The following is a 21326-nucleotide window of genomic DNA, read 5'->3' as shown; positions in this document are numbered from 1 at the left end:
TCTGCTGAGGTGGGTTTTGGGAATGGCTTTTGATTTCCTAATAAAAGAGGCCAGAATTGCAGGCACTATTCCTTCCACCCCTCTTGGTCTTGAACATGGCTACAATGTCTGGATCTATAGCAGTCAGCTTGCAACTTTTGAGACAATATGCCAATCTAAAAATGGTAGAGCAGAATTATAGATGAACAGATGAACCCTTGGTTTTTATTAGATCATGGAGCCCCATATTATACAGTACTGCTTCCCTTTAGACATCATACATGAAAAATAAATCCCTTTGTGGTAGGTTTAATACAAGGCCACAAATTCTTTGACACTCTTCCCAGCAAAGTCTAATTCACCCTCCCTTGAATATAGGCCAACCTTACCGACTTGGTTCTAACTAATAGAATTCAGTAGATGTGATACTGCATGACTCTCCATGCTAGGTTTACAAGGTGATGCGGTTTCTGCCTTTTTCTTCTCTCTGACATGTGCCTTGGGAGCTTTGAGCTGACATGTTAGAAGTCAGTCTACACTGAAGCTGCCATGCTGAAGAACTCATGTGGGAGAATGCATAGAAATCGAGATGCCTGAGGAGCCCCAGCTGTACCAGCCTCTAGCTCTCTGAGTCTTCTCAGCAAGAACTGTCAAACATGAGAGTGAAGCAGCCTTCAGATGACTCTGGCCCCAGTCTTCAAGTGCCCTAGCTGGTGCCAAGTGGAGCAGACAAGCTGCCACCCACCAAGCCCTTCCCAAATTGCAGACTAGGAGCAAAATAAATGTTATTTTAAGCTACTAAATTTTGGTTTGTTATATATTATAGCAATAGAAAACCAGAACCCCTTTTTTTAATGCCAGTGTTAGTTGGATATTCTGTTACTTGTGGCCAAAAGCATCCCTATGTGAAATACTTAGTAGAGAAGATTAAAAGAAATCACTAAAACGATCCTTTTGAGTTGCTATATGTGTTGATTATCCAGTCTATTCCTCTCTTATTCTGTTAGTGGCAATCCGTTTCACTGTAGCACTGATATCATAACTTCCCATTGAAGTCAGTGCTGCTTTAGTTGTATAAAGGTTTTATTTACAAAAGGGCTGGGCTAGTAGAAACATGGAAAAAGAGGGACTTCAATTCAGGGCCTCATACTGCTGTTTTCCTGCTCTTTTGGCATTTTGATTATAATAAAGACAATATTAGTAACTTCACTAGGAGGTAAAGCTTGAGAGTTCCTAACTTTATAAAACTCTCATCAATGTTTGAAGCTGCTTTCTTAATGAAATGCTCCTAGCATTTGACAGCTTTATTTTTTTTATTGACATTTGCAGCTTTTAAAATAGATGAATATTTAATATCATGTTTAATAGGTCAGATTCTTTGAAGAAAATTTCCATTAATTAGTTCCCATTTTCTAAAGAATTGATGGTCACTCAGTATTGTTGGAATTCTTAAAAAAGGTTTTAATCATAAATTTATTTTTAAGTCTGGCGTATGGAAACTAGCAAGGTTGTTCTAGATTAATATACACATCCTTACATGGGAGCTACACTATAAATTAAAAATCTTTTATCCCAAAGTAACATAATACTATTTTTAGTGATGGAAATTCCTAAGCAGCTTTGCAATATTGTTTGGGCAGTCTTCTTATCCTACTGCACTGAAACTTTAAACCTGAAAGAACAGAACTGCAACTCCTGAAAGCTAGTTGCACAAAAGCCAACTTCAATTTTGTGTCTTTGTTTACTCAATGTCCACATCCTTAAACTGTTGGCAAATTCGCAGCTGGGTGGAGCAGCAAAAATGTCATTGTGCTGATGATATGGGGAGGGATGGGTGTGGAGGTTAGATTGGGGCACGAGAGGGGTCCTTGCAAAGAAAAGTTACATAAGTGATATCATATGCAGAAGCAGCCTCTGGGTTGAAAAATAACTGCACAGGGAGTGTCAGCCTTTCTTGGATTTCACTCCCTGATTTACTATCCTTAAGGGTCAGACCTATATTCCTGGGTGGGCTGGAGAGTCTAAGTGCAGTGAGTTCCTAATAGCAACCCTGCACAATAGCTTAAAAAGCCTGGCAATGCTTTTTTGTTTTTTGTTTTTAAAATTTTGTCTCAAGGCAGCAAGGTGCTGTATGCAAAAGCTGAACGAACATCTCAATGAGAAGCCAAAACAGGACAGATGTTTCATGCTGTGCCTCAAATCTGGTTGCTTCCAGCATGATTTCCAGGAAACACAGAAAGACGGAGAAGACAACTCGTTTTCCATGGCAGCTCCAAAGCAGATTAAAACAAACACTAATTTCCCATTCTGTCCTTCTTTCGCCCATCCATCTTTTTTAGGAAACTGAATTATTAATTCATGAGACAATTTCTTGTATTCATGACACCTGATATTTTTATTTTTGTAACCTGTGAAAAATAAATTGTCATTGTGTGTCTCTCCTGTGTCAGAGATTCCTTGGGGGCCCATGTCATAATTTACTTGGTACCAAGCCCCCATCTAGCACCTGAGGGAAATTATATATATGCAGTCATATAGACTGTGCGAATGGTGGGAGTAGGGATGAAATGTAACAAAACTGAGACAACTGCAAGTACATATGAGATCTGCCACCTGCCTAGGGTGACCCTGAACTCTGAGCACCCTAATATGTTAAGTATCACTTGAGATCTTCACATCATTAGGGAGAGGCAGATATTTCTGTTCTTTGGCCATTGTGTGCTCCACATCTTACTTGATGGCATTCTTTGGATTAGGACCTAATCCAAAGACACCTCCTCGGACACCTCTCTTAGCTAATGCCTTTCTGCGAGTTTCTCAGATGCCTGCTGCATTCTGCGTGCCCCCAGCTCATTAGCAGATAGAGCCTATAAATTCCTCTCTAATGCCACTGCCTCTTCCTGAAGTCCTACACAGCTCCAGAAAACAGAAAACCTTCACCCATATAAACGATTGCTTTTAGAAGCATCACCTTCTCAAGCTGCAGCTAACTCCTTCCAGAGGCTTGAGTTCTCTCATTCACAGAGGCAGCGTTTCTCAAAGGATCGGAATTATGTAGCATGCTTGTTAAAATACAAATTCCCACTGAATCAGACTGTCTCAGGGTGGGATTGGGAGTTGGCATATGTAACAAGCTCCTTATGCAGGCAGCTACAGCTTCCATTTCAGGATAGAGAGCTAGTTAATTTCATCCTTGTACACATCAAGTTTAGCATTTCCTCTTAGGGATGAGAATACTTTTCCCCCTCACAGCTTGGAGACATTAGGAAAAGTCTGTCAATTTCAACTACGTGGATACCACCCAACCTTTCAGCTTGCAGCAGCCTTAAGAAAATTGAGGCTTTGTGGGCAAAAATTGAGGCTAAAGCCTGCACTGATCTTTCATCCTTGGCCTTGGCCAGACTTCCACGCTTACCTTTGAGGAGCTGCCTCCAAAGTCATACATACTCTCCTCTGCTCTCATGTTTTCATTGTTTTGCCTCCTCACCCCTGCCTTACCACACCTCATGTTCACCCCCATTTCCTCTACCCTCTGGACTTTTACCCCATGGTAGATTCCCTCAGCCCCGAGGCCTCAGCTGAAATCTGGGTCTCACTGGGATGCTCTTTCCCTCTTAGTCTTCCCACATGATGGTTGCCCATTTTTCCACTTGCATTCTGAACCATAGAGCTGTGGGTGACAGATGAGGGATACAGTTAGAAAGGGGTCGGCCAACTTTTCCCATAAACAACCAGATAGTAAATATCTTTGTGGGCCACACAGTCCATCATAACTACTCAAGTCTGCTGTTGCAGCACAAAAGAAACCATAGACAGTATGTGAATAAATGAACTTGTTTCAATAAAACTTCATTTATGGACATTGAAATGTGAATTTCATATAATTTCCACATGTTACAAAATAGTATTCCTTTTCTGAAAAATTATCAACCGTTGAAATGGTAAAAACCATTCTTAGCTTCAGGGCAATACAGAAACGGAGTGGGGGCGGGGGGCAGCTAGAGTGGCCAGTGTGCTGTGGTCTGCTGATTCCTGATAGAAACCAGTGCTTCTCAGACTTCAATGTACTTACACGTCACTAAGGATCTTGCTAAAATGCAGACTCAGATTAAGTAAGTACATCTGGGATGGAACCTGAGATCCTGCATTTCTAACAAGCTCCCAAGTGGTGAGCGCACCTGGTGAGCGCACCGCACTTTGAGTAATAAGGCACTACAGTCAGTCATGTGTAGAAGCTTCTCCTTTATATAATAAAGGCATTAAAAATAGCTTAATGACATAGGAAAATGTCCTGACTGTAATGTGTGTTAGATGGAAAGTGAGACAGTCGAGAGCACAGGCTTTCAAGCCAAACACACTCCCACTTACCAACTATATGCATCTGGACACATTTCTTAACCTTTCTCAGTTTCTGTTAATTCAACTGTAAAATAAAGTAAAAATTATCTTTGCCTCAGGTGGTTGTTTGGATTCTAACAAGACAATGCTTGTAAAACACTCAGCACCTAGCAAGGCCTCAATCCTAGCTCTTATTATTTTTAAATTTAAAAAGCAAGACATAAATCTGTATATAACAAACTAATAGGAATGTTAATTTTGAGTGTCTCGGGATTTCCTTGCCATCTTTTTTAGAAAACATTTGCAAGAGTCATGCCCATTCATTCATTCATTCATTCAAGAAACATTTGTTGAGTTCCTACTTCTGCCAGGCAATGTGTTTTGCTGGATCTGCCAAGACGAGTGAAACGTAAGCTCACATAAGTTGGGGGGCTGGGAACAAAAACAATCTCAGCATAGAAGAAGGGCTGTATGGGAGTGTGCAGGGTGCTAGGGAACATAGAGGAAAGAGTGTTCACTCCACTGGGAGGAGAGGCCAGAGGGATTCCACACGGGGGCCACTGTTAAGCTGGGCTTCAAAGGATGCATATGGGCTGCCTAATGGGGGAAGAAGGAAGAGAGTATGCAAAGGCGGTGGGGAGTCCAGAGAACCTAGACCATAGGAGTGTGTGGGAGTGGCCAAGGAGAAAGCCCTGGCTAATCAGAACAGGTGTAGGCCTTTACGCAGCAGAGATTTGAACTGGCTGGGTATCAGTTCTGGATAGGCCATTATCCCTTTTGGAAAACATCCTGACAATTACAATAACATGTGCTAGCAGGGACTTCAGAAAAGACAGTGCCAGAAAATCCCTCACCACTTTTGCAGGAGTCATCTTCATAAGTAGTTCTCTGGGACCATACTTGACTCGATAATTGCCTACCGAGTGTCTGTTACAGGAGGGAGGCTTTGCATGGGGCTGCAGGGATGCTGCAATGAGGTCTGCCATCTGCCACAGGAGAGGTTAATCACTACACCACAGGGTGAAGGGAGCCAAAAACAACACCTCCTAGAGCTTAATAAGAAGGAGAAAAAGATGAAGGAGTATGGATCTGAAAGTGAGAGCTCCAGATGGGCTTCACGGAGCAGGCAGCATTTGAGTTGGCCTTGGAGATGGCCCATTCTGTCTCTGGGCATTATCTCCAGGATCTCCAGCTTGATGGGGGATTTGAGTCTATTTCTGTAAATTGCTAACTTCAATCAAGGGCATGGGAATTAACAGTAGCTTCCTGAACTGACCTTCTAGAGCTGAGAAAGGGACAGAAGGTGTCATCTGAAAGGTCCCTTAACCTGTCTCTCCAGAGGAAAACCTGCTATTAAAGAAAACTTGGATTATAACTTACAGAATTAAAATTTAGAAATGGTTCCTGGCAATCTCTCTTCTGTCTTCCATTCCTGGTTCTCTGAGGCCTTCTGTCCTCTATAGCAGTTCTAAGACAGAGGGTTATGTGTGAGACAGACTGGACTCAGCAGCATGGGGAGGAGGTACCTATTTGGGTCGGTCCATTTGCATTCTGATTCACTGTGTCCTGAGTGGCTTAATGCTGTTTCCAGCCTGCTCTCTTCTCTGTAAATTCCTCCTTTCTCAGTGGTATGGGATGGATTTTTCTGCCCTCATATTCTCCTAAACCTTGCCTGATCTTTTTAAAACTGATTTTTCTCCATCCTGTTTGCCTTTAATTGAGATTTAGCCATGCCCAGGCCTGTCTGGTGACCCCAGGGGAGATTTGTGCCTGGGGCTTGGAGCTGAGAATGTGGAGAACGCACCATGAGGCTGCTCCCCAGACCAGCCTGAGGACTAGATTCGTGCTCAGTAGAGAGGGGTCTGCAGTCGGAAGCTGAAGGTGCTGATTTTTACAAGGAACTCCCTAAGACAAAGATTCATAAGCAGCATTGCTCAGGGTAAACCCAGACGTTAGTTGCTTCTAGAGCTAGTGCTTAGAGTCCTAACACTTGACCTGAACTGGCTCAGCTCGGTCTTTCCACAGTGTTAGGGGAAAGGGATACTTTCTCCACAGAAGAGAGTTTTTCTGTCCCCAGAGCTATAGTTTGGGGGATTTCTTAAATTGCTTCCTGGGCAAGAAAACAGAATGCCTACATAGGGCTGGGCTGAGAAGCTGCTCCAAATGGCTATTTCTGTAGCAGGGTTGCTAGAATATAAATAAGAAGGGTGTTTGTGAACACACGAGATGCCCTTGGATGCTCCCAAATATAAGCATGGGAGAAAAGATTGCAAAGGTCTCCATTTATGTGGTTGGGAGAACACATTACTAAAATGTGTGCTGTTATTTTAGCGTAAGCTCATTTGTACTCACTGGCTGGCCAGATCAGGCGAGGTTTGAGTTACATTTGTAAGTGTACATAGGTACATACGAAATCGATACTGAAAGCCCTGTTCTAGAAACAGTGTTACCCAACCCAGCCAACCCAGTCACAAATACCATGGCACGCATAGGTCTCTGTTTACAGGTGCCACATTTAGTATGGCTATGAGTCATCAAACCTGTAATTACTTCTCAAAGTTTCCTAAACCACTCTTGTCAGTAAATAGCAGTATGGCATGCGGCTCTACCTCTTCAAATGAGGGAGGGAGTACAGTTAGCTGAATTTTTATTCATAGATGGTCTATCTTATTTCCTAGAATGTGTAACTAGGACTTTGTCATTTTGTTTACTTCTGTATCTGCAGCGCCTAGGACAGTGCCTGGTACACAGTGGGTACTTAATATTTGTGAATAGATAAATGAATGAATGAACGCTTGGATTTTATGTATGAGTTGGAGGCCACCTCTCTTCTCTCTTCCCACTCAGTTGCTGTTACATCTGCCAACTTCTGCTTTTTCTTGAGTCCCTGGCCTATGGAAAATTACACCCTCTCCGTGTAGACTGTGGGCAGAACCTAGGACATTATGGGTCAGCATGTGGGTGTGAGTTCTTGTACAGACACAGAGGCCCCCGGCTTAGCAAGTCCCAAAGGCTCTGAGGGACTTTCAGGCAGAACACTTTAAGGCTCATCTTCCTTAAACCATTATTTTTTTCCCATTATGAAAATAACACATGCTCATTAAACAAAGTTTGGAAATCCTAGAAAATATGAAGGTAGAAAAACTACCCACAGTCCGCCGGGCGCGGTGGCTCACGTCTGTAATCCCGGCACTTTGGGAGGCCGAGGCGGGCGGATCACGAGGTCAGGAGATCGAGACCATCCTGGCTAGTACGGTGAAACCCCGTTTCTACTACAAGAAAAATACAAAAAAATTAGCCGGGCGTGGTTGGGCGCCTGGAGTCCCAGCTACTCGGGAGGCTGAGGCGGGAGAATAGCGTGAACCCGGGAGGCGGAGCTTGCAGTGAGCCGAGATCGCGCCACTGCACTCTAGGCTGGGCGACAGAGCGAGACTCCGTCTCAAAAGAAAAAAAAAAAAAGAAAAAGAAAAACTACCCACAGTCCCTTTACCCAAACACAAATCCACCCTTCTCTTTCTCCTGGATTATCAAATAGCTTTAAACCTGCACCATTCTCTCCAACCTTGCATCCAATCCAGTCACAGTGCCAGGAAGAGACCTTTCTAAAACACAGATCTGAAAACACTTCAAAGGCTTCCTGTTGCCTTTAGTGTCCAAACTGCTCCACAGGATTGGCTCTGCTTATGTCTTCAGCTTCCTAGCCCCACCCCGACCCCCTATCATATTACGCTTGTGCCAGATGGAATTTCCTTCAATTCTTCAAACAAGCTGCACCTTCTCAGGTTCACTCTGCTTGAAACCCTCGCCACCTTTCTTGGGTCTATTCTTTCTCTCTTTTACTGTTTCCTTGTCTGTGTTTATCTGTTTTTTCATACATTTTCTCTTTGATTCAGCATTTAGATAGTATTTCCCCTAAAAAACTTTTCCTGACTGTCCTTCCCCTTTTCTCTACCAAATCTGAGTTTGGAGGTCCTCTTGTGTGCTTCAAAAACCCATAAATTTCTCTCATCATGTAGCTCATCATGCAGTATTTTAGTGCTTCCTTGTGAGGGCATCTTTCTAACCTCAGTGCTTAGCCCAGCGCCTGGCTCATGGCACACAGCTCAATAAACAGTGGTCAAAGAGAATTTAGATTGACCATTATTTATATTTTAAAAATATTTTCTTTATTAAAATTTGTTTTTAATTGACAAAATGGTATATTTTTATGGGGTGCTAGAAACATTTCCTCTTAATCTTTGCTTTAATCACATTATTATTATTTTTTTTTTGAGACAGAGTCTCACTCTGTTGTCCAGGCCGGAGTGCAGTGGTGTGATCCCAGCTCACTGCAACCTCTGCCTCCCGGGTTCAAGCAATTCTCCTGCCTCAGCCTCCTGAGTAGCTGGGATTACAGGCACGTGCCACCACACCTGGCTAATTTTTGTATTTTTAGCACAGACTGGGTTTCACCATGTTGGCCAGGCTGGTCTCGGAACTCCTGAACTCAGGTGATCCACCCGCCTTGGCCTCCCAAAGTGTTGGAATTACAGGCATGAGCCACCGCTCCTGGTCTATACTGTGTTTTCTATTTTACATAGATATAATAATTGTGCAAATGTAATGTTATAGATCAGATCATGTAAAAATACTAATCTTAATTCTTTTTACTTAACATTATATGAAGTATTTTCACTTTTACCCAATCTTCATATACTTCATTTTTAATAACTGCATACTATTCCGTCAAGTAGATATACTCTCGCTTACTAATCTTCTATTGCTGGACGTTTAGACATTTTAGGTGGTTTAGCTTCTTGCAAATTCTGAATAATTTTGCTATAAATATCTGGATATCTTTGGGCATAAAGTTTTTTCATGTTTTGAAGTATTCCCTTACAATACCTAAAGTAAAATTTCAGAGTCACTCAGCATTTGAAATTCCTAATGCTCAGTGCCTAACTGCCTTCTCAAAGTGTTATCAATTTCTATTGGCACCAGCAATTTATGAAATGCCCATTTCACTTAACCTCACCAAGGTCACTTCCTTCTCAACCACTAAAATCTCTTGAAGAACCTGGACCTCCCAGAGGCAGCAGCACTGAGTACCCAGGCCAACACTTGCCCCTGTTCTCACTCCCTGACAAGGGCAGTGTTTCAGCTCCAGTTTGTGGAGGGCGAACTTTCCTGGTTCTCACCCCCTCAGGCTGTGCAACCTTGGATAGCATATTTAATCACTCTGAGCATGTTTCCTCCTTTTAGGGGAGTGAGACAACTCTTCGGTTGCTGTTTATTCTATTTCAAACTCTTTAAATGGACCTGGGGCAACATCCACTTGCATTTCCTACCCTTCCATCAACACACACACATGCACACATGTGTATGCACACACGTGCATGTGCCTGCACACACCACCCTCTGAGGGCTGTCCACCAAGACCATCTTCCCACTCACCTTGTACTTTTCTTGGCTCTCTGATTTCTTTGCTTCTCCCTGTAGTTCTCAGCCTCTCCCTCCGTCCCCGTCTCCCTTTTTCCCTCCCTCCCTCAATTCCTTCCTGCTTTCCTTCTTCCATTCATCCAACAAATTTATCAAGGACCTACTAGTCCAGCCATAAGTGCTGGGAAACATGGAAAAGAAGGCAGCAGTAGTTCCTACGTACGTGGACTTTATATACTAGTGGGGATGACAGATTAAAAACAACAACAAACAAACCCATACAATAGAAAGTTACACATTGTGATGGGCATGAGGAAGGAAATAGATGAAGGCTAAGAAAGAGAACCTCGGGAAAGATCTTTTGATAAGGAAGTAGTACCCCCTCCCTCACCCTTGCTTACCCCCTTCACTCCTTGCTGTGCTTTCATCTCCACAGTACTTACCACCAGCTGACAGACTATTATACTCTTCCCTGGTTTATTTGTTTATTTCCAGTCTCCTCCAACTTGAATGTAAGCTCCACAAGGGCAGGGCTTTGCTGTTTACTGCTGTGCCTGGGCACTGCGGGCCTCCATAGCATTGGCTGAGTGACTGAAGGAGCAGAAGGCCCTGGGACATGTGTGCAGAACTGGGGCTGTTTGTGAGGATAGGTGGTGTCGGAGGTACAGGCAGAGGGAACGTCATGTGCAGAGGCTCTGAGAAAGGGAAAAGGGGTGGAAAGGAGCCCAGAGGGGCTGAGTCAGGTGAACAAGGGGGCAGCAGCACCAGGAGAGGTTTGCCAGGCTTTGCAGGCCCTGGTCATGGGTTTGGATTTCACTCTTAGGGCAGTGGGAGGCCCATGATAGTTTCGCTTCGATGGGACACCGGGATAGGCCTCCCTGCCCTGGCAGAGTATGTCTAAAATATTTGTGAGTGGGAGTGGAGTTGGGAGTGGGGAATCCACATGGTGAGTTCTTGTGCATGGTTTTGTCTTAACCCTATGACCGAATACTCCCTTCTGGATGTGGGGGACTAGACTCCTTCCAAGCCTGTTGTTTTGGGACCCTATGATTATCAGGCAGCAAACATATGACTACACTCCCCGAGTTATCATGTTTCCTTGTGTTTTGACATCCAGCCTAGTGGCTGACCCAGATGTGAAACCTCGCTCCTGAAACAGGCAGGCTCCGGAGCTGCCATTTTTAGGATGACAGTAGATCTGAATGACATCTGGTGGTTTATGGGAATATCTTGTCACCGACCATTTCAAGTGCAAACAACTTCCTTCTCACCCACCTGCTTGCTGCCTGCTTCCCTTTCTTTGCTTTCCCTTCCCACTGGGGAATGCCAGCCATTTGATCAGCATTTGTCAGTGCAGTTAAGCCACATCATTGTCTGCCCAGCGGGACCTATTTCCCTTTGCCCAGTCTGGGCCCCTGAGCAAACCTGGGAATTTATGGGATCCATGGAGCTGGGAGGTTTGTGAGTAGCACGGAGTAATACAGAAAAGTGCAAATGGGGAGCTGGACAACTCAGGAGACTGTAACATGAGGCATGTTAGTGATACCGTTTCTCTTTTTCCTGGAAGGGGGATGAAGGGTGTCCTTTTTTTTTTTGTTTTGATGGTGAGCAAATGGCCCAGCATAGATCCAGTTGTTATAACTGAATTAAATTTACAACAAACTTAGTGTGGCACATTTTGAATACAGCACCTAATTATTATTGGGTTGCATAGCAATAAGGAACACCCTATAAACAATTTATTGATACAGTATAGCTTTCATTCAGCCAAACCACACTTTGTTTCTCTCATCTCCCTTTGCCTCTCTAGCATCTATAATTGGTATTCATGGTATTCTCTGACAGTGCTAGATTAATATCATATGGGCACACAGTACTTGGTAGCAATTATTATCCTGAAGAAGAAATTAGAGTCCACTCATATCATTAACAAGTGGGAGGCCCAGCACGGTGTTCCAGTCCTGGGATTCAGACTTCAGCCCATCATTTATTCGGCAGTGGTATGCGCTATGGTGTAATCACTGTCACCCAGCACATCTGAAGGTCTTAGGCTGTCCTTTGCCAAGAGTAGGGGCAGGTAGAGTGGCTGGGGGCAGGGTAAAGACATTCTTGCAGCAAAGTTCTCTGGATCCTGGGGGCTGTGGTCTTAAGGCAGATAGGGGCAGAATAAGGTTAAAGGAGGTAGGGCTGGCAGCGTGATCCAGGGACTCTACATTTCCTTTACCCCCACTCCACCCCTGCATCAAAAATATGTAGAAAGAGCGGGGAGGGCGTGGTGGCTCATGCCTGTAATCCCAGCACTTTGGGAGGCCGAGGCGGGCTGATCACCTGAGGTTGGGAGTTCGAGACCAGGCTGACTGACATGGAGAAACCTCGTCTCTACTAAAAATACAAAATTAGCTGGACGTGGTGGCGCATGCCTGTAATCCCAGCTACTTGGGAGACTGAGGGAGGAGAATCACTTGAACCTGGGAGGCAGAGGTTGCGGTGAGCCGAGATTGCACCATTGCACTCCAGCCTGGGCAACAACAGTGAAACTCCATCTCAAAAATAAATAAATAAATAATAAAATAGAAAATATGTAGAACGAGTTTGGATCAGGATTAGTCTTATTATAATATCAGAAAAATTCACTAGTCAAAGGATGGCTTTCCCACTTGCATATCCACCAAAGAGACAGAGTATTTTATTACAAAAAAGGCATAAAGGTGAGAAAATAATATAAAGGATCCAACCTTTGGGGGTATCTGAAGAGGGGAGGCAGAGAATGCCTTAGGAGGGTGGGGAGCAGGTGGAGCAATCAATGGGAGGGTGATGTGTATGTGTGAGGAGAAGGAAGTCAAAGCGGGGACTGAAGAGAAGACAAACTTCTCCAGTTGCTGATGTTGCCACGTGGTCCTGTATGTTACAGAAAGGAATCTGCATGACAGTCTTTTCTGTTTGAGAGCACCACACCCATTCCTTTGGGAATATGAGTTTTCTCCACTTATTTCCTGCCCTAGGAGTTTCATGAATTGGCTTGCCAAGGACAGGAGTCAAACTATCTCTGACAGCAATTAGAATTGCTTAGTGGCTTATGGAGTAAGCAGCTTACTTCAGACGGATGGGACAGCCATGGAAATTTGAATTCCGCTTCGTGGCGGTCATGTGGATACTTCATTTTTCTTGGGCATTGAACCTGTGTACAACCGCAGAGAAGGGAACAGCAAAGTGTGAAAAGATGCTAAAGCCAATTGAGCAATCTGTTCTTTGCAGGCTTGGGAGTCCTTAAAAAAAACTACTTCAGAATAGGTCAAATGGACGGGTGGCAGGCAGTTCATGGTTACTATGGTGACCAAAAAACATGTTTGGCTTCTAGAGGCCCTGCCCCTGAAGAGGATGATGGCTTTTGTTATGAAATTTGTGAATGTCCCTTCATCTGTTTCTTCACTATTTATTTTCAAAGTTGTCAGTAGTAACGGACTATGCATCACTTGTGGGCCCATCTCTCTCCAGGTTTGGTGCTATCCTTGGCCCCTACATTTATCTCTGCTGTGATATGAGGTTCTGACCTCTCTCAGAGCCTGCAGAGGTTTATGGGAACCACAGAAAAGCACAGGGGAGTGTGGCCATGAGGAGACCAGGGCTCTGCTGTGTGACTTTAACTGTCATGGTCCTCAATTCTATTAAAAGGGGGGTAAAAATATCTGCTCTTATTAGGAAAAATGGCTAATGCATGCTGGGCTTAATACCTAGGTGATGGGTTGATAGGTGCAGCAAACCACCATTGTACACGTTTACCTATGTAACAAACCTGCACATCCTGCACATGTACCCTAGATCTTAAAGTAAAAATAAAAATTAAAAAAATACCTGCTCTTCCTACCTTCTGAGGTTTTGTGAAGGTATATGAGATTTTAGATGTAAAAGTAACTTGAAAATATTGAGTGCATTACGTTCATTTATAAAGGAGCATAATAATTTAACTCCACAATCCTGGGATAGAATGCTTATTACAGATGGTAAATATGTAAGTGTCAACCCTAATTGAATGATAGCGGCTGCTTCTATGTTAAGAAGGATGTGAGGCTGCATCCAGTCTCAGCTGGCAATGGTGCCAGTCATTTAGTGATGTCTGTTATGTGTATTCGAGGCAGAAGTGGCATCACAAGTGCCATGTATTTGCTGCCTTGGTTTAGGACATTCTTCCTTGCTTCTTGCTGCAGCCTTTGGAGGTTGGGAACTCATTACTGCTCTGTAGCTTGCTTGGTATTGGTTTGTCAGGGCTGATTCATGGGAGCTAAACTCCTACCCTATCAGCCTGAAACCTGTAATTTTATTTTTTTTCAAAACAACATTTTGATTTCTTACTGGTAAAAGTGAAATGTGTTTATTGTTAGAAATTTGACAAATAGTAGAGAAGCAGACAGAATAAAATAAGAACAGCCCATAATCTCATCATTCCTGGATAACTTTTAACATTTTGTTTATAGGTTTCATGCCTTCCGATGTAATTTATTTTATAAAAGGATCATTAGTTGCTTTATGGAGAACAGATTGTAGGCAGGCAGTGTGAATTCAGGGAGACTAATGGGGAGGCTCTCATAGAAGTCTAGGGGAGAGATGCTGGTTGCAGAGGAGTGGGCAGTGCTGATGAGGAGAGGGGCTGGATTTGGTGCGCATTTTGAACATAGAGACAACAGGACTTACTACTAATGGGTTGGATGTAAGGTATGAGAGAAGAAGGAAGGCAACAAGCATATGATGCCCTGGTTTCTAGTCCCATCTCTTGTGAAATGATGATCCATTTACTGAGATGGGAAACAATGAGACAGAAGCAGGTGTGTGTGTGTGTGAGGGGGAGGAGACAGTAATGGAAATCAAAAGTTCCATTTTGGATATAAGAAGGCCAAGTAAGAATTTCACACCTGAGCGAGGATTTCTAGTCGGGAGCTTAGGGGAAGAGGACAGGCAGGGAGATTTTATCTGGCGGATTATCAGCATAGAGAGGATGTAGAGGAGATGGTCTCAGGAGTGACATGTAGATGGCCAGGAGGTCTGAGGACAGAGGTTGAGCCCTCCAATATGGATTGGTTGGGAAGAGGAGAAGGATGCAATGTGGGAGAACAAAGGAGCAGCCAGTGGACTAGGAAGAAAACTAGGAAAGAATGCAGTGATTGGAAGCCAAGGGCAGAGAGGGTAGTTCAAGAGAAAGGAAGTGCTCCTTCTCTCTGTGTACACAGAAACACTCACATGCATATATACATATGCACACACATATTTTTATGTGAGATTATGTCCATTTTTATATAAATGTAGGGCTTTTCATTTATTACAGTGACTTTTTTATCCCCTTAAAAACCTTCCAAAAGATTATTTTGAATGGCTTTAAATTAGTCTATACTTGTAGATGTAACCTTAGAAGGAACAACCTTGTATATACATTTTACGTTTTTTTAAATTAAATTCTTTGAAGTGGAATTACTGTGGATATGAAAACCTTTAAGGCTTTTGATATCTTGTTGTCAAATTGCCTTTCAGAGAGGTTGTACCAAGGTTGTACACTCCACCAGCAGTCAACTGAAACCAAGCATTTGGCAAGCATTATTAGCATTAAAATTATATATATGTGTGTGTGTGTATATATATATATAAAAAATTTAAATATATGTGTAAAGATAATTGCACACACACATATACACATATGTATGGATATATATGTGTCTATATATGCCTGTGTATGTATATGTGTGTGTGAAATGCTATCTAGTTTTCTCCACTTGCATGACTTGATTACTGGAGGTTGAACAAGTTTCAACATAAGGCTTCTTGTGTGCGGTCTGAGTGGTGAGCAAGTTGATCTGGCACCCACACCCCCTTAAGTATGAAAAAAATGAGTGTAAACATCCCCCAAGTCAGCCATTCAGGGCATGAGGGCTGCGGAGGAGGAGGAAAGCTGGTTCTGAGCTAGTTTCTCGGTGGGGGTGGAGTAGATCTTTGTCAGCAGTGAAGGAGCCGGTGTGGTTCCCACAGCTCGCAGTGCCTCCTCCCTTCCCGGCCCGACTTCCTGTGGGCCCAGCCTGGGAAAGGGCGTGGTCACCGAGAGGCAGAAGCAGCCCTCCTCAGCTGCACCAGCCCCGATGTGATAGGTGGTGAAGTCTCTGTTGCCCTGTGAACCGCAGCCCACATTGCCCAATTCAGCAACAAACACAAGCCATGGAGCCCAGGCGGACTGCCCCACATACAGTGTCCTTTCCTGCCTGGGTGGAGCCTTCTCGGTCTGAGAGGCCGGGCCTCTGCAGAGAGACCTTCGGAATCCTCTCTACGGCCTGGCTGGGCCTCTGTCCAGCTGAAGCGGAAAGACCGGGTGTGCTGTGAAACTGCAGCAGGGCAGCATCCTTCTGTTGGTCTGCGGCGTCGCAAAGGGCGATTGCACCACGTTGTTAGGCTGTGGATGTGGAAATCGACAATACTGAGGCGATAGAAATCTTAAAAGAATGTATGGGACACAAAGATAGACCAAAAATGGGGATTGTGGCAATCTTGTGTGTAATATTTCTCATTTCATAACTGTGCCAGTTGCAATGTAACTCAAAGTAAAAAAGAAAGCACCACAACCCTTTGCTTTCTGGGTAGCACAGACACCTGTAATATTTTCTATGGTCGCCAAGGACGATGAGTGCAATTAGCACAGGCTCAGAGGCCTCAAGTCCAAAGGAAAGGATTCTGTGAGAAGTTAAAACTGCAAGATGAAAAATTTTCAATAGAAATGGCGCTGATAATTGAGTTTCTTCAGATGTTTTTCTTTTTGTATTTATAAAATATTTCCATTGTAAAGCATTCAATTAATGAAGAATGGTGTAAAGTAAAAGCTAGTCTTCTCTCACTCCCTCAAACCTCACTCCCACACTTGCTAACAGTTTGGTACGTGTTTTCCAGTGCTTTTATTATGCAATTATGAACATTTATATAAGAGTATAGTACATAGCCCATGTATAGTCCATTTATTAAGCTGCTAGCATACAGTTAGTGTTCAATAATATATACCCACACATACAATTTAAAAACTGAAAATGAGATTATACTATGCAAATTCTGCAACTTGTTTTAAGTTTTATTTAAATGCAATTTCTCTTTGTCTTTTTGGCAGGTAGTTTAGTTTCATCTTTGCTTTATAAAGACAAAAAATCAAAAACTTTTTCCAGCCAAGGACTACCAGGTAGATGAATTTATTCGACTATTATTTGTTGCATGCCAAAGATGCATCAGGCATTGCTCAAGGAGCTGGGAATGAGTGAAATAACAATCCTCACCCTCATGGAACTGACATTTTGGTGGAGGGAAGCAGGCAATAAACGTGTTTAATAAGTGGATTGTCAGATGTTGATAGCAGATCAGATAGCAGAGCATGTTGGGGATGGTTAGGGAAGGTCTCCCTGAAAAAGTGACACTTGAGCCAAGGTCTAGAGACGGAAAGGGTAATGCCACATGGATATCTGAGGAAGGGCCTGTCAGGGAAAACAAACAGAATGTACAAGAGCCCTGAGGAGGGAGGTGCCTTCCTCGGAAACAGTAAACAGGCAATGTGGCTGGGTAATGGTGAGAGAAGGGAGGACAGATGGGGTGGTTGGAAAGGACCAGTGGGGCCTTGCAGGCGATTTGGAGGTCCTGGGCTTTTACTCTGAGGGGGATAGCCTGTTCCTGGGGGCATGGAGCAGAGCAGCCTCATGATGTGATGCATGTTATCACATGAGCACCCCGGCTGCTGTGGAGAGTAGACTCTCTCAGGCAAGGGCAGAGGTAGGGATGCCAACTGTGAGGCCATGGTGGCGATGAAGCAGGGGAGTGACGGTGAACATTGGGATGGGGTGTTGGCAGTACAGGTGGGGACACTGTTGGATTCTGGGTACACTTAGAAGGTAGAGACAATAGGATTTGCTGATGGATCAGATGTGGGATATGAGACTAAGTGCAAAGCCAAAGATGACTATCAGGACCTAGCAATGCATGGAGTGTTCCTAATGAGAACTTTATTCATTAGTCAATGCAAGAAACAAACAACATGAGAGTACGGATGACAACAGACATCAGAACATGGAGATCTGGAGGGCCATTGTAGACCCACTTTTCCTCTCTTTTTGCCTCCACAATATCATGTGCTATGCCACATGTGTGTCTCCTCCACACCAGCACCTCTCAGTCCTCACCCTGAGAAACCCCCAATGGGAGAGGAGTACAAACTATGAATCCCAGCTGTCTGGGCCAGAGCTCATGGGGCCCATTACAAGCATGGCATTTACATTAATACCTTGTGCTAACAAAATCCATGTTAATGCTGGATTCCACTCCAAAATATCTATATGTTCATTTTAATATATTCATTACCTATAATTAAGTAAAATTGTTGGTTTTGTATGATGGGCCACTGACATACACCAAGAATCCCTGCGAAGATATAAGGCTTGGAGAAGTTTGGCCCATGCCTTTCCTATTGTATGCGCAGGAATACTGCCTCCCAAGAAAAGCTCACTTATTCATGGGTTGGCTGGTCCCTGAAGCACCTCTGCACTTCCAGGACCATGCTGTATACTTGTGCTGAGATGAGCAGGTAACCCGATCAGGCACAACACTGAATGGTCGTCTCACCAGCTTGGGCTCTTCCATATCTTCACTGTAGTACAGGCACTTTCTTACAAATGGAAATAGATTTTTCTTCCTTCCTTTTACCTTATAACATTCTACTCATCCTTGGGTTTTTAACCCGTTAAAAGCTTTTCTCAAATTTCACATCCTGTTCATGATGCCTTATGTTACCACTCAAAGTGATAACTGTTTCAATTAATCCTTAGAGCACTTATTTTCTATGGGGAGCGTGGTACATATTGGGAAGACAAAGCTTGAGTCAGAAGAGCAGGGCCTTGGAATCAGACTTACTTTACTTTAAATGCAGGCCCTGCCATGATCATCTGTGTGATTTTAGGCAACTTTCTTCACCTCCAAGTCTATAAAATGGAGTTCAAAGTGGAACTGGAAGGATGATTAAGTGAAATGGACATGTGAAGCACCTAGCACAGTGCACAGCCATTTGATAAATATTATTGCCTCTTCCCCCTTAACCTCTTAATTTGGTACTTTTAGTATTCTACTTGTGTGGTTCCATGTTTTGAATTTTTATGTGTTTTAGTTCTCTAACTAGACGATACACTCTTAGAGTTTAGAAACCACATTTTATATTTCTTGACATCCCTGAAACATCCATCACAGTACCTTGAATGTGGGAGATGATTTATAAATGTTTGCTGATTGATTTATGGAATTTTTTTTTGACAGGTTTAAACCTGAAGGACATACTCCTCTCTGGAGTTGAGAACATAGCAATGAGCCTCAAAGAAGAAAATGGGCCTCAGTGTTCATGGAGGAAGGTCATTGCTTAGCACCTTGGGGAGGCACGCAGCTGATGGATGAGGAGGATGCTGGATGGCTATGCTGAGTTGGCTTTAGACTCTGCTCACCAGCTTTGGAAATGGTTACCCAGACAGAGGACAATATCCTGATAACCCCTCCATGACCAAATTCTTTAGCAAAGCATTTCAACAGGCCATCACCGTGGCATGTGGACTGGTGGGTTGCACAGCTGTTATTATGTGCTTACAAGGAAAATTAGGAGTAATTAATGGACTGGGATCAATAACAGTATTATATTGAAGTGAATGATTTAATTTTCTAAGTGAAGAGGTAATCACACAGATTTCACATCATTAACATAGATGTGAATCAGCATAGCAGGTCTGAAGAAACTACTCCATTTTTTGTTGTATATAAAAGTTTAAATTTTTAACTTCTATTTACTTTTTGAAAAGGTAATGCATGCATAAGGTAACTTGAACAGTTCAAAGCAGTATTAAATGATTGCTCCCCAGAGACAATCACTATTGCTAGTGTATGGAGTGTTCTTCCAGAGGTGCCCTATATATTTGTGTGTGTGTGTGTGTGTGTGTCCCTTAACTGGAAGTAGTTTCGAGAATCCAAGAACTTCCTGTTGGTCTGCTGTATCTGTTTGGTTCATCCATATATCTCTGGTTGTTACCCCAGAGGCCAGCCCATACAGCCCAAAATTTATGGTCAATAATTATACATTGATTGAGTAGATCTATTTTAGTCAGTGACTGATTTAATCTGTTTTAGCAGTTTTTAGAAAATGATTGGCATTTGCTTGATACATCTTTATTGTGAATTAACAAGACATATAATTTGACATGTCTAGATAATAGAGCATCTTAATGAATTCTAATGTAGTGGTACAATAATTTTAAACCACTGATACAGAAGATGCCTCTCTGAATATTCTTCACTGACTGGAGGGAGCTCTTTGGAAAATAGTGCCATCTGAGTTTAAATAAGAATGGGTTAAGAAACAAAAAAAGAAGATTAAAAATATGTCAGAATACACATGCAAATTGGTGCAGTTATTGAAATTTGCTAGTTGGGAGGCTATATATTTTAAAAATTGCCTCCTTAAGTTTACAAGCCACATATTACTGTGGCTGCTGCCACTTCTACTATTATTGCTGTTGCCACTACTAACATTATTACTATTTATTTGGCATCTGCCCCTATACAGTACCATGTATACTTACTTACCATGTATACTTACAGTACCATGTAAGTATTTTATATGCATTATGTCATTTAATCTCGTAGCAACATTATCAGGTAGGTATTATTATCATCTGCATTTTATAGATGAGAGAACCAAGGCAAATAATGATTTCATAACTTGCTTATGTTCACAGAGCTAATAAAATGGTGGAAGAGGGATTGTGGCCCAGTGTGATACTAGAGCACATACTTCTGAGTCATGCTTCATTTTTTACCAAAAATGGAACATTCTTATTGATCATCCTTTCTGTTTGGCAAATTTAGCTCCAAATGACTTTTTCAAAATTTTATATTTTTTATTGAGATGGGGTCCCGCTATATTGCCCAGGCTGGTGTTGAACTTCTGGCTTCAAGCAATCCTTCCACTTCAGCCTCCCAAAGTGCTGGGATTACAGGTGTAAGCCACTGTGCCAGGCCAGTGACTTTTTTTTGTGTGTGTGGAGATAGGGTCTCGCTATGTTGCCAAGGCTGATCTTGAACTTCTGGCTTCAAGCAATCTCCTGCCTTTACCTCCCATAGTGTTGGGATTAAACGGGTAAGCCACTACCCCCAGCCAACTTTTGACTCTTTCAACAAATGAAATCCACTTTCAGAAAGAATGCTGTTGTGTTAGCACTGGCTTTTCAAAAGATATGTGTCAATTTTAAAAGAGGAGTTTCCAAAATGGTTTGCATTATTAAAATGGGTGAATACTTTGAAAGGGATAATAACTCATTTGTGTGTCTATACATGTGTGTTTGCTTAAAAAAATCTGCCCTTGTATTTATTGTCACATCTCATATATTTAATTTATTTAAATATAGGAGAATACAGGGAATTTCCTGTTACATAGCTGGGAAATACCAAATTGTCTGTATTTCTTCACATTTCATCACTAGGCATCCAGATAGTCCTAGGCAAATCTATGAATTATGCAAAATGTGTCTTGCCACATCCCTTTCTTTCAGCACTTC

At 42.8% G+C, this 21326-nt stretch overlaps 1 long non-coding RNA gene across 1 annotated transcript in view; it reads left to right on the top strand.

The window, feature by feature from the left end:
* The window catches only part of LOC129009943 (uncharacterized), a 91287-nt gene extending 71594 nt beyond the window's left edge, over positions 1–19693 (top strand). The window contains exon 4 of the long non-coding RNA XR_010122625.1: positions 19045–19693. This is a non-coding gene — a long non-coding RNA (uncharacterized LOC129009943). The remainder of the gene's footprint in view (positions 1–19044) is intronic.
* Positions 19694–21326: the final 1633 nt, after the last annotated feature.

The sequence above is a fragment of the Pongo pygmaeus genome, chromosome 10 (assembly GCF_028885625.2).
Source record: "Pongo pygmaeus isolate AG05252 chromosome 10, NHGRI_mPonPyg2-v2.0_pri, whole genome shotgun sequence".
NCBI lineage: Eukaryota > Metazoa > Chordata > Mammalia > Primates > Hominidae > Pongo > Pongo pygmaeus.
Note: the sequence above shows the minus strand (reverse complement) of the source record. Positions and strands in the feature narration are given on the sequence as shown.